We start from the raw sequence: 13,725 nt of genomic DNA, 5'->3' as shown, positions 1-13,725 counted from the left end.
ATTTAGTGGACTTAACTTTTTTAGCACCAAAATCCACTTTAAAGTTTTTGGGGTTAGTTTTTGGAAAGCTTCTTAGTCCAAAAGTGTACACCTCACACCCTTCTAATTTGGTCTATATATTCATTAGAGGTCTAGGAGTGATGTTATTGCAAAATCATGCAGAAAAAAATTGTGTTTTTTTTTTTTGGCATTAAAACATTTTTATGGACTTTATTTCTTTAAAGGTTTTTGTGGTAAGTTTTGGAAAGCTTGTAAATCCACACCCTTCTTATTTGGTTTATACATTCATTAGGGGTCTAGGAGCGATATTATGTGACGTACAATTTCAAAATGACATGCTTATACATACATAACAAATCAATGCATAGTGTGATTGCTGCCGCCGGTGAGCTTTCGCAATCATTGATTGCACTTGTTTCATCATGCCGTCAGCTAGCTATATTATCTTAAGCATTTCGGCGTCTAACACAGTTCATGACCAATAATGTATAGACTGTTACAACCTACAACAAAAAAGCAAAAAAGCTATTATAGACCAGGTTTTGATGATGCATGCCTATATTCACTACAAAACACACAGCTATGTGTTCGATTTGTTCTGTCCTTTCTCCGGCAGCAGTCCTCGGCGAGAACGAGTCATTCGCAACTCCTCGGGAATATACTGCCGCGCATCTCTATGACAATAACTGAGTTCAGGACGCAACCGAACGGTTTCTTACAACACATTTGTTTGTCATTGTATATAATTAAATACAATGTATCTATTTAAGATAAATACAATACGTCTGTATATTTATGACACTGCCTGTTCTTTTTACATAAATATGACGGAGTTCGCCAAGAATCGAAGGACGTCCAATAAGTCAACCCTGTCAATTCAACCTATCCGCGAATCATAGCTAGTATGTAAAGTGAAACCACAGCCTTTTCGAAGTCGCTACAATAACATCATTATCACCATTTGCTATCTACGCATGAAGAACAAAACTGTCTTCTGTTGTTATTTTATGTTTATATACTAAATTTGCCTTACGCCTTTATCTAATCTGTTGTGCACAGCAGTTGTGAGTGGCCTTGGCATTTTCATGTTTTATACAGATAACCTTTAATGTTCGTTTGACTGTTGTCACATTACACTTAATTTTGTTATGTAATACATTTATTCAGACTTTGACTAAGAATGCCTTTTTCTAATCGCGGGATAATAGGTCTTCAAGTAGGAACACTATCTGTAATTAAATGCCGCCTCTTACTACATTGTATATAAAGCAATACATGTTTGCGATGATAATTAGCGCTTAAATGTACATAAATTATATATGATAATAATCAAATTGATACTTTTAATTCATACTAACATAAAAACGTATATTAAGATAATCAAATTAATCTTAAAGAGGTATGGTCGTTTTCCGCTTATCCTGACCTAGGCCACGTACAGCGATAGACTGGGCTAAAAATACAGGTTAAATTATCGTGTGACCCCAGTGATTCCCACAGTACCAAAAGTGAGTTGTGAACGGATTAGTCGGGATTACATGTATGTAGTCAATCAATACCATATGAAATAAAGTAAAATTGGCATGTTAAATAGGAATTTTACACTACTCATCCATGTATGCCTGTTGTCGACGCTGCAGTTCACTTATAGTTTACTTTGAATGATACGGAGTTAATCGGTTATGATTTCATTCTTTTTTTTTTTATCCAAGTGAAAATTTCAAATCTCAACATTTCTATCTTTATACTAAATATTTTATATTAAAAATGCATTTAATGATGAAAATATCTTTCAAATACGACCAAGAAAAAAAAGATATTATTCTAAGAAACATTACAAAATATAAATAAGATACATCTTGGTGATTCGAAACTCCAAACCTTGGGGTTGCTAAGCGATGGTTCTTTTTTATTATTATTATTTTTCTAAGCGGTGGTTCTACCATATGAGCTATGCGGAATTACAGGAATGTGAAGTGTTTGGTATCAATTATAGTCAGTCTAGTTAATACTAAACTTAAGATATTTTATCAACTACGTTTGTTTTCAATTTTTCGATACCAGCGCATCGGTGGACCACTTTTTAAGAATAGGATTTTAGTTGTCTTTTGGTACATAGAATAAAAAAGACATTGTAAAAGTTGGTCTTCCAATGCGCTCTTGTGTCAAAAAAGGATATGAATGCGGTAAAACCCCCCTCAAAAGTTGCAAATAGCCCGATGATGCAATTTTACGGTCACACAATGAAATGTCAACTGCAATGAACAAACAAAATTTTCGCAAATTAGAATTTTTATAGGTTATAGATTTAAAGTTTGTATTCAAAAACTCAGTTTTTAACATTTATTTTTTTGATTTTGAAAACGGTTCCCGTTAGGTCGAAACAGGCCAATATGCGCAATACCTCTTTATCATTTGAAAACCAATTATTTAAAAGGATACATTTTGATATAGAATACATGGACATCAAGATGTGTCTATCACTGTTTGGTTAAGGGAATACAATGACGTAATTGTTATTGTAGATAATGGTCGCCAGCAGCACTATTTTCAGTTATACACTATACAATGCATTCACACGATCTCGCCTCTCGAAGAACAATATGATTTAGTATTACTTGCAAATGGTTCAATAACTTGTTTACATATAAATATATCAACTTTTGTTGACAAGTTGTAACACCAAATTTGCTCATGTAGATGTATAATTGCGTTACATGTAATAGTTATTAATTATAAATGGCGATATCGATATGAACAGTTAGCAAGGAGTTGATTAAGACTCTTTCACCGTCATTTTCCTCAAGGCACTACACAAAGCTAGATTGGCCATGGTCGATACCTAACAAAGTAGGGTTGTGTGATTTTATCTCGTCAGTGAACCATGGTAGGCTCTTTACGTTCCTTCGCTTACTCTATACGCCATAGCAATGACACGTAGGTCACCTACAGTGATATGGTTTGTGATCTGGAAATATTGAGGAATTATTCATCTGCATATACATTGTACTAAAGAAGCTTAACAGTATCTAAGAAATGTATATCAAGATTGGTTTTCAAAGGTATGTATGCTAATGGGTCTTTTTTGTATATTGAAATTACTTATTTTCTTAAGCTTTTTATTTACTTTAGAATGATAAGCGCTCCTAACTACAAGTAGGTAGTGGATTTTAACATTGTGAAGTGGGATAGAAGATCAATGCCAATTTAAAAGCTTTATTTCAAAATGAAAATGAGAAAGTTTGTGTGTTTCGAAGTTATTAATATATTGTATAATATAGTCAAAAACTATAGCTATGATATTCCTACCATGAACCTTTTTATTGTTTGTGGCTCGTTATTTGGTACTTCAAACATGCACGTTGCTATTCGTTAAGGTCCGGTAAGGGTACATCTCTCCCGTTTTTTGTTTTTCGTATTTCTAATTAATGACCTAGACTAAATATTTTATATTAAAAATGCATTTAATGATGAAAATATCTTTCAAATACGACCAAGAAAAAAAGATATTATTCTAAGAAACATAACAAAATATAAATAAGATACATCTTGGTGATTCGAAACTCCAAACCTTGGGGTTGCTAAGCGATGGTTCTTTTTTATTATTATTATTTTTCTAAGCGGTGGTTCTACCATATGAGCTATGCGGAATTACAGGAATGTGAAGTGTTTGGTATCAATTATAGTCAGTCTAGTTAATGCTAAACTTAAGATATTTTATCAACTACGTTTGTTTTCAATTTTTCGATACCAGCGCATCGGTGGACCACTTTTTAAGAATAGGATTTTAGTTGTCTTTTGGTACATAGAATAAAAAAGACATTGTAAAAGTTGGTCTTCCAATGCGCTCTTGTGTCAAAAAAGGATATGAATGCGGTAAACCCCCCCTCAAAAGTTGCAAATAGCCCGATGATGCAATTTTACGGTCACATAATGAAATGTCAACTGCAATGAACAAACAAAATTTTCGCAAATTAGAATTTTTATAGGTTATAGATTTAAAGTTTGTATTCAAAAACTCAGTTTTTAACATTTATTTTTTTGATTTTGAAAACGGTTCCCGTTAGGTCGAAACAGGCCAATATGCGCAATACCTCTTTATCATTTGAAAACCAATTATTTAAAAGGATACATTTTGATATAGAATACATGGACATCAAGATGTGTCTATCACTGTTTGGTTAAGGGAATACAATGACGTAATTGTTATTGTAGATAATGGTCGCCAGCAGCACTATTTTCAGTTATACACTATACAATGCATTCACACGATCTCGCCTCTCGAAGAACAATATGATTTAGTATTACTTGCAAATGGTTCAATAACTTGTTTACATATAAATATATCAACTTTTGTTGACAAGTTGTAACACCAAATTTGCTCATGTAGATGTATAATTGCGTTACATGTAATAGTTATTAATTATAAATGGCGATATCGATATGAACAGTTAGCAAGGAGTTGATTAAGACTCTTTCACCGTCATTTTCCTCAAGGCACTACACAAAGCTAGATTGGCCATGGTCGATACCTAACAAAGTAGGGTTGTGTGATTTTATCTCGTCAGTGAACCATGGTAGGCTCTTTACGTTCCTTCGCTTACTCTATACGCCATAGCAATGACACGTAGGTCACCTACAGTGATATGGTTTGTGATCTGGAAATATTGAGGAATTATTCATCTGCATATACATTGTACTAAAGAAGCTTAACAGTATCTAAGAAATGTATATCAAGATTGGTTTTCAAAGGTATGTATGCTAATGGGTCTTTTTTGTATATTGAAATTACTTATTTTCTTAAGCTTTTTATTTACTTTAGAATGATAAGCGCTCCTAACTACAAGTAGGTAGTGGATTTTAACATTGTGAAGTGGGATAGAAGATCAATGCCAATTTAAAAGCTTTATTTCAAAATGAAAATGAGAAAGTTTGTGTGTTTCGAAGTTATTAATATATTGTATAATATAGTCAAAAACTATAGCTATGATATTCCTACCATGAACCTTTTTATTGTTTGTGGCTCGTTATTTGGTACTTCAAACATGCACGTTGCTATTCGTTAAGGTCCGGTAAGGGTACATCTCTCCCGTTTTTTGTTTTTCGTATTTCTAATTAATGACCTAGACTAAATATTTTATATTAAAAATGCATTTAATGATGAAAATATCTTTCAAATACGACCAAGAAAAAAAGATATTATTCTAAGAAACATAACAAAATATAAATAAGATACATCTTGGTGATTCGAAACTCCAAACCTTGGGGTTGCTAAGCGATGGTTCTTTTTTATTATTATTATTTTTCTAAGCGGTGGTTCTACCATATGAGCTATGCGGAATTACAGGAATGTGAAGTGTTTGGTATCAATTATAGTCAGTCTAGTTAATGCTAAACTTAAGATATTTTATCAACTACGTTTGTTTTCAATTTTTCGATACCAGCGCATCGGTGGACCACTTTTTAAGAATAGGATTTTAGTTGTCTTTTGGTACATAGAATAAAAAAGACATTGTAAAAGTTGGTCTTCCAATGCGCTCTTGTGTCAAAAAAGGATATGAATGCGGTAAACCCCCCTCAAAAGTTGCAAATAGCCCGATGATGCAATTTTACGGTCACATAATGAAATGTCAACTGCAATGAACAAACAAAATTTTCGCAAATTAGAATTTTTATAGGTTATAGATTTAAAGTTTGTATTCAAAAACTCAGTTTTTAACATTTATTTTTTTGATTTTGAAAACGGTTCCCGTTAGGTCGAAACAGGCCAATATGCGCAATACCTCTTTATCATTTGAAAACCAATTATTTAAAAGGATACATTTTGATATAGAATACATGGACATCAAGATGTGTCTATCACTGTTTGGTTAAGGGAATACAATGACGTAATTGTTATTGTAGATAATGGTCGCCAGCAGCACTATTTTCAGTTATACACTATACAATGCATTCACACGATCTCGCCTCTCGAAGAACAATATGATTTAGTATTACTTGCAAATGGTTCAATAACTTGTTTACATATAAATATATCAACTTTTGTTGACAAGTTGTAACACCAAATTTGCTCATGTAGATGTATAATTGCGTTACATGTAATAGTTATTAATTATAAATGGCGATATCGATATGAACAGTTAGCAAGGAGTTGATTAAGACTCTTTCACCGTCATTTTCCTCAAGGCACTACACAAAGCTAGATTGGCCATGGTCGATACCTAACAAAGTAGGGTTGTGTGATTTTATCTCGTCAGTGAACCATGGTAGGCTCTTTACGTTCCTTCGCTTACTCTATACGCCATAGCAATGACACGTAGGTCACCTACAGTGATATGGTTTGTGATCTGGAAATATTGAGGAATTATTCATCTGCATATACATTGTACTAAAGAAGCTTAACAGTATCTAAGAAATGTATATCAAGATTGGTTTTCAAAGGTATGTATGCTAATGGGTCTTTTTTGTATATTGAAATTACTTATTTTCTTAAGCTTTTTATTTACTTTAGAATGATAAGCGCTCCTAACTACAAGTAGGTAGTGGATTTTAACATTGTGAAGTGGGATAGAAGATCAATGCCAATTTAAAAGCTTTATTTCAAAATGAAAATGAGAAAGTTTGTGTGTTTCGAAGTTATTAATATATTGTATAATATAGTCAAAAACTATAGCTATGATATTCCTACCATGAACCTTTTTATTGTTTGTGGCTCGTTATTTGGTACTTCAAACATGCACGTTGCTATTCGTTAAGGTCCGGTAAGGGTACATCTCTCCCGTTTTTTGTTTTTCGTATTTCTAATTAATGACCTAGACTAAATATTTTATATTAAAAATGCATTTAATGATGAAAATATCTTTCAAATACGACCAAGAAAAAAAGATATTATTCTAAGAAACATAACAAAATATAAATAAGATACATCTTGGTGATTCGAAACTCCAAACCTTGGGGTTGCTAAGCGATGGTTCTTTTTTATTATTATTATTTTTCTAGGCGGTGGTTCTACCATATGAGCTATGCGGAATTACAGGAATGTGAAGTGTTTGGTATCAATTATAGTCAGTCTAGTTAATGCTAAACTTAAGATATTTTATCAACTACGTTTGTTTTCAATTTTTCGATACCAGCGCATCGGTGGACCACTTTTTAAGAATAGGATTTTAGTTGTCTTTTGGTACATAGAATAAAAAAGACATTGTAAAAGTTGGTCTTCCAATGCGCTCTTGTGTCAAAAAAGGATATGAATGCGGTAAAACCCCCCTCAAAAGTTGCAAATAGCCCGATGATGCAATTTTACGGTCACATAATGAAATGTCAACTGCAATGAACAAACAAAATTTTCGCAAATTAGAATTTTTATAGGTTATAGATTTAAAGTTTGTATTCAAAAACTCAGTTTTTAACATTTATTTTTTTGATTTTGAAAACGGTTCCCGTTAGGTCGAAACAGGCCAATATGCGCAATACCTCTTTATCATTTGAAAACCAATTATTTAAAAGGATACATTTTGATATAGAATACATGGACATCAAGATGTGTCTATCACTGTTTGGTTAAGGGAATACAATGACGTAATTGTTATTGTAGATAATGGTCGCCAGCAGCACTATTTTCAGTTATACACTATACAATGCATTCACACGATCTCGCCTCTCGAAGAACAATATGATTTAGTATTACTTGCAAATGGTTCAATAACTTGTTTACATATAAATATATCAACTTTTGTTGACAAGTTGTAACACGAAAATTGCTCATGTAGATGTATAATTGCGTTACATGTAATAGTTATTAATTATAAATGGCGATATCGATATGAACAGTTAGCAAGGAGTTGATTAAGACTCTTTCACCGTCATTTTCCTCAAGGCACTACACAAAGCTAGATTGGCCATGGTCGATACCTAACAAAGTAGGGTTGTGTGATTTTATCTTGTCAGTGAACCATGGTAGGCTCTTTACGTTCCTTCGCTTACTCTATACGCCATAGTAATGACACGTAGGTCACCTACAGTGATATGGTTTGTGATCTGGAAATATTGAGGAATTATTCATCTGCATATACATTGTACTAAAGAAGCTTAACAGTATCTAAGAAATGTATATCAAGATTGGTTTTCAAAGGTATGTATGCTAATGGGTCTTTTTTGTATATTGAAATTACTTATTTTCTTAAGCTTTTTATTTACTTTAGAATGATAAGCGCTCCTAACTACGAGTAGGTAGTGGATTTTAACATTGTGAAGTGGGATAGAAGATCAATGCCAATTTAAAAGCTTTATTTCAAAATGAAAATGAGAAAGTTTGTGTGTTTCGAAGTTATTAATATATTGTATAATATAGTCAAAAACTATAGCTATGATATTCCTACCATGAACCTTTTTATTGTTTGTGGCTCGTTATTTGGTACTTCAAACATGCACGTTGCTATTCGTTAAGGTCCGGTAAGGGTACATCTCTCCCGTTTTTTGTTTTTCGTATTTCTAATTAATGACCTAGACTAAATATTTTATATTAAAAATGCATTTAATGATGAAAATATCTTTCAAATACGACCAAGAAAAAAGATATTATTCTAAGAAACATAACAAAATATAAATAAGATACATCTTGGTGATTCGAAACTCCAAACCTTGGGGTTGCTAAGCGATGGTTCTTTTTTATTATTATTATTTTTCTAAGCGGTGGTTCTACCATATGAGCTATGCGGAATTACAGGAATGTGAAGTGTTTGGTATCAATTATAGTCAGTCTAGTTAATGCTAAACTTAAGATATTTTATCAACTACGTTTGTTTTCAATTTTTCGATACCAGCGCATCGGTGGACCACTTTTTAAGAATAGGATTTTAGTTGTCTTTTGGTACATAGAATAAAAAAGACATTGTAAAAGTTGGTCTTCCAATGCGCTCTTGTGTCAAAAAAGGATATGAATGCGGTAAAACCCCCCTCAAAAGTTGCAAATAGCCCGATGATGCAATTTTACGGTCACATAATGAAATGTCAACTGCAATGAACAAACAAAATTTTCGCAAATTAGAATTTTTATAGGTTATAGATTTAAAGTTTGTATTCAAAAACTCAGTTTTTAACATTTATTTTTTTGATTTTGAAAACGGTTCCCGTTAGGTCGAAACAGGCCAATATGCGCAATACCTCTTTATCATTTGAAAACCAATTATTTAAAAGGATACATTTTGATATAGAATACATGGACATCAAGATGTGTCTATCACTGTTTGGTTAAGGGAATACAATGACGTAATTGTTATTGTAGATAATGGTCGCCAGCAGCACTATTTTCAGTTATACACTATACAATGCATTCACACGATCTCGCCTCTCGAAGAACAATATGATTTAGTATTACTTGCAAATGGTTCAATAACTTGTTTACATATAAATATATCAACTTTTGTTGACAAGTTGTAACACGAAAATTGCTCATGTAGATGTATAATTGCGTTACATGTAATAGTTATTAATTATAAATGGCGATATCGATATGAGCAGTTAGCAAGGAGTTGATTAAGACTCTTTCACCGTCATTTTCCTCAAGGCACTACACAAAGCTAGATTGGCCATGGTCGATACCTAACAAAGTAGGGTTGTGTGATTTTATCTTGTCAGTGAACCATGGTAGGCTCTTTACGTTCCTTCGCTTACTCTATACGCCATAGTAATGACACGTAGGTCACCTACAGTGATATGGTTTGTGATCTGGAAATATTGAGGAATTATTCATCTGCATATACATTGTACTAAAGAAGCTTAACAGTATCTAAGAAATGTATATCAAGATTGGTTTTCAAAGGTATGTATGCTAATGGGTCTTTTTTGTATATTGAAATTACTTATTTTCTTAAGCTTTTTATTTACTTTAGAATGATAAGCGCTCCTAACTACGAGTAGGTAGTGGATTTTAACATTGTGAAGTGGGATAGAAGATCAATGCCAATTTAAAAGCTTTATTTCAAAATGAAAATGAGAAAGTTTGTGTGTTTCGAAGTTATTAATATATTGTATAATATAGTCAAAAACTATAGCTATGATATTCCTACCATGAACCTTTTTATTGTTTGTGGCTCGTTATTTGGTACTTCAAATATGCACGTTGCTATTCGTTAAGGTCCGGTAAGGGTAAATCTCTCCCGTTTTTTGTTTTTCGTATTTCTAATTAATGACCTAGAAGAATTCATGATGTCAATAAGAAGTGCCCCCCCCCCCCCCCCCCCCCCTCTCTTGAAAATTTAAGTGATAAGATTACTAGATAACTCTATATTCTTATAGAGGTATTTGTATTATTGTACGTTGATGATACTTGTGTAAACGGCGACAAAACTTCACTCTAATTGATAAAATAATAGAAATTGTAGACTGCTTCACAGATTAAGATGTTACTTTTAAATCCAACGAAAAATTTGCAAATGCTAGATTTAAGCTGATCGAACAAGCACGCAATTCCATTTATGACATCTCTGTCTTGTACACGAGCTAGGTGACCACAGCTAGTTTGCTGTTAAGAAACACTAGAAATTGATAATGAAGACATAATATGTGTTGAAAAGGTCATTTATTAATGACAAATCAATTTCAGATATAAAGATATACCCCCAAGTTATACATTAGAGAAATTATGACTATAACAGCAAAGATGGGGTAAAAATAGGCATGACATAATACCCAAACAGTACATCCATAATATATTTAAATCAATATAAAGATTATATAACCTCAAGATACCATTTTCAACATGATGAAAAGTTGGTATATGCATATTAGCAAGTATAAGGAGTCTAAAATTGACAGTTCAATACATGTTACACTGGGAGGGCATAAGGGTGGGAAATCAAAAGTGTTAAAAAATTTCCATCAGTGGAGATAAACTTTTACACTTGATTTTCCCAATGGAGGTGACGCTACTGAGGGTCAATCTCCTCTGTGATAGGTCCGGTGGCTGGGCTACGTGGCTGCTGATTGGCTGACCAATCACACGCTTCTATCCCTTAAGCCAAAATGACCAGAGGTCAGTTAAGTCCTGGGAATTTTCCATCACGTGGCCCAGACATGGACCTCCTTCTTGACCCCTCAATGTTAGCCCATTTACATAAAACCAGAAACAATGGGAGATGCGAGTGGTGCCATTCTTATTTTTTTTTATAGAAAAATACGAAAACAGGCAATTCCAACTAAAGCTATTCAATTCGCTAGTAGAACCGATTTTGTTATATGGAGCTGAAATCTGGGGAGAGATAGATAGATAGATAGTTTATTTCCGAATGTAGCACAACATATAGGAATTACATATATATGAATATGGGGATATGATCATGAAGATCTGAAATCTCGAGAACTTACACACCTTAAGTACTCGGAGAATCCCTAAACCGCGAGTTCACAAACTATCAAACGTATTCCAACAGTAAATTGTTAATTAAATATTTTTGGAATCAAAGAGCAAAACTCAGTGTTACAATGTTTGGTTTATATTTCTATGTATTGGGAAATATTAAATAATTTGTAATATTTACACTCGCGTTGTATTGTGTCTAGATGAGGCTAACCAAATCCAATGTATGTATAGTAATTATCGATACCATCGCGTGGTATTTAGGCTTGCGGAATAACTATATTCTGTGAGAGGTCGGAGCTCAAAAACATGAAATTGGAAATGTAGTACGTCCATAATTACGAGAAACTGCATCATTAGGCATCAATCGAGTTCCTACCAAATCCTGTCATGAAGACCACTTCTTCTTTTTCTCATGTAACACAATTCAATTGATATGAAGCTCGATATTTATATAGTCGCCCTATATTAATGACAACATTTTTCTGCTCCCATTAGCGTTTTAATGTACAATGTACATCGTTCTGAATTATTCACAGTATATAATTGCCAACTATTTACTTTGTTACAGTTTGTAACTGAAGTTATATTTTTGATAGAACTGAAATATGATTCACATGATTCAGATATCTAATTAAAACATATATATATTCCATTTTTTCTAGGTCAGTTTCCATCGTAGTTTGTCTGTTGTTGGTGTCCTTGATCATCTTAGCAAGTTACTTTACTGACCTTTACAGACTTCTACGTCCAACTTATCCTGAGCATCGCAATTCTTTAATAGGTCATCGAGGTAAACACAAACATGAAAAATCCAAATGGAGACTAACCACTGGGTCGTTGCATAAGGCCCCATGGAGTAATCATCCTGAATCTTTAACACTTTCGGCGCGGACAAAGAAACCATTACAACAGGAGTTTATAGCAAAGGATCGACAAGGCCCTCCGGTTCACCACGTTGCTTTTCTAAAGGTTCACAAAGTCGCCAGCACAAGTGTTCAAAATATCTTCTATCGATATGGCTATTATCATGACCTAGCCGTCGCTCAGCCTTTGGGCAGAACTGGTCTCCCATGGCATTTAAGGCTGAACGAGAAAAATTACATCCACCAGCACGGGGTCAAATGATGTATGACATTATGTGTATCCATGCTACGTACAAGAGAAAGGCATTTAATAAGCTGCTTCCAAACGACACCGTGTACATAGGGATTGTACGGGAGCCATTTAAACAGTTTTCATCAAGTTTGAATTATTATCACGCAAATAAACTATGGGCTATTCCAGGACCAAACCCAGTGCGGACATTTCTCGCGAATGCTCAAAACATGTCAATTTTAAATCCTAGTGTATTCAATACTCAGTCACGTGACTTGGGGTTCCCGGTCAAATTACTTTCGTCTAAGTACGACGCATATAGATTTCATAGTTTTCTACAACAATTGGATAGTGAACTCGATCTTGTTTTGGTTGTTGAGTGTTTTGACGAATCTATAATCTTAATGAGGAGACTTTTGAAATGGGATTTAAAAGATGTTATAACAAGCAAACTTAACAGCAAACGGATTCCTTTTCGTTTTCATTTTGGTTCAACAGAGGAGATGCTTTTAAAACAAATATCGTTGTATGATTATGCTTTATACGATTTCTTTAAAAAGAAACTCAAGGCAAAAATAGATCAACAGCCCCCAGATTTCCATGAGGAAGTATCCTATTTTAGACAGATCAAAACAAAATATCACGACTTCTGTTTATCGTTACGGAGTCAGAGCTATGGCGTACACAAAGTGTTATGGTTTGAGGGAAGTACTTGGAACAAACCGTTCAATGTCACAAATACAGACTGTACTTTATTTTTTCTTAGAGAGGTCCAGTTTTCTCACCTATTAAAAACCAAAATGGGTTATCATATACAAAATGCGAGAATGAGAAATAGGAATGTAAGACTCCCTTTTTAATTTGACAAATAGAAAATATGAACGAGAAAACACACTTGATGTTTAAGAGCTGTTTATAGTAACAATGAGTAGGCATCAACAATATGTTCTAATTGTAAGGTAAACATGATTTAGATAAGATTGTGATGATTGTTTCGTTAAAACCTCTTTTATATTCATGAAACACCTGAGTAATGCACATTACTTAAACTAAATTGACGTAGCAGGTATGTATGCTTGGTAGAGTAATTTAACAGATTGTATATTATTGGATAACAGATTGTGATTAAAATGACAAAAATGTTTTGTTTAAGATTTGAATAGCTTAATTCTTTATTATTTCAAAACCATATACATATTTCTAATTACATAAATGTTGACTATAGTTACACATGAAAAACAAATATATATATATACAAGTAACTAGCCGTT

At 33.2% G+C, this 13,725-nt stretch overlaps 1 long non-coding RNA gene across 1 annotated transcript; it reads left to right on the top strand.

The window, feature by feature from the left end:
* Positions 1-9,579: 9,579 nt before the first annotated feature.
* Positions 9,580-13,606, top strand: LOC117333369. Its single transcript, XR_004533884.1, has 2 exons — positions 9,580-9,820; positions 12,022-13,606. It is a non-coding gene; the product is annotated as an uncharacterized LOC117333369 (long non-coding RNA).
* The last annotated feature ends 119 nt before the right edge of the window (positions 13,607-13,725 follow it).

This window comes from Pecten maximus, chromosome 8 (genome assembly GCF_902652985.1).
Source record: "Pecten maximus chromosome 8, xPecMax1.1, whole genome shotgun sequence".
NCBI classification, from domain to species: domain Eukaryota; kingdom Metazoa; phylum Mollusca; class Bivalvia; order Pectinida; family Pectinidae; genus Pecten; species Pecten maximus.
The sequence above is the reverse complement of the archived record's forward strand: the minus strand, read 5'-3'. Positions and strand labels throughout refer to the sequence as shown.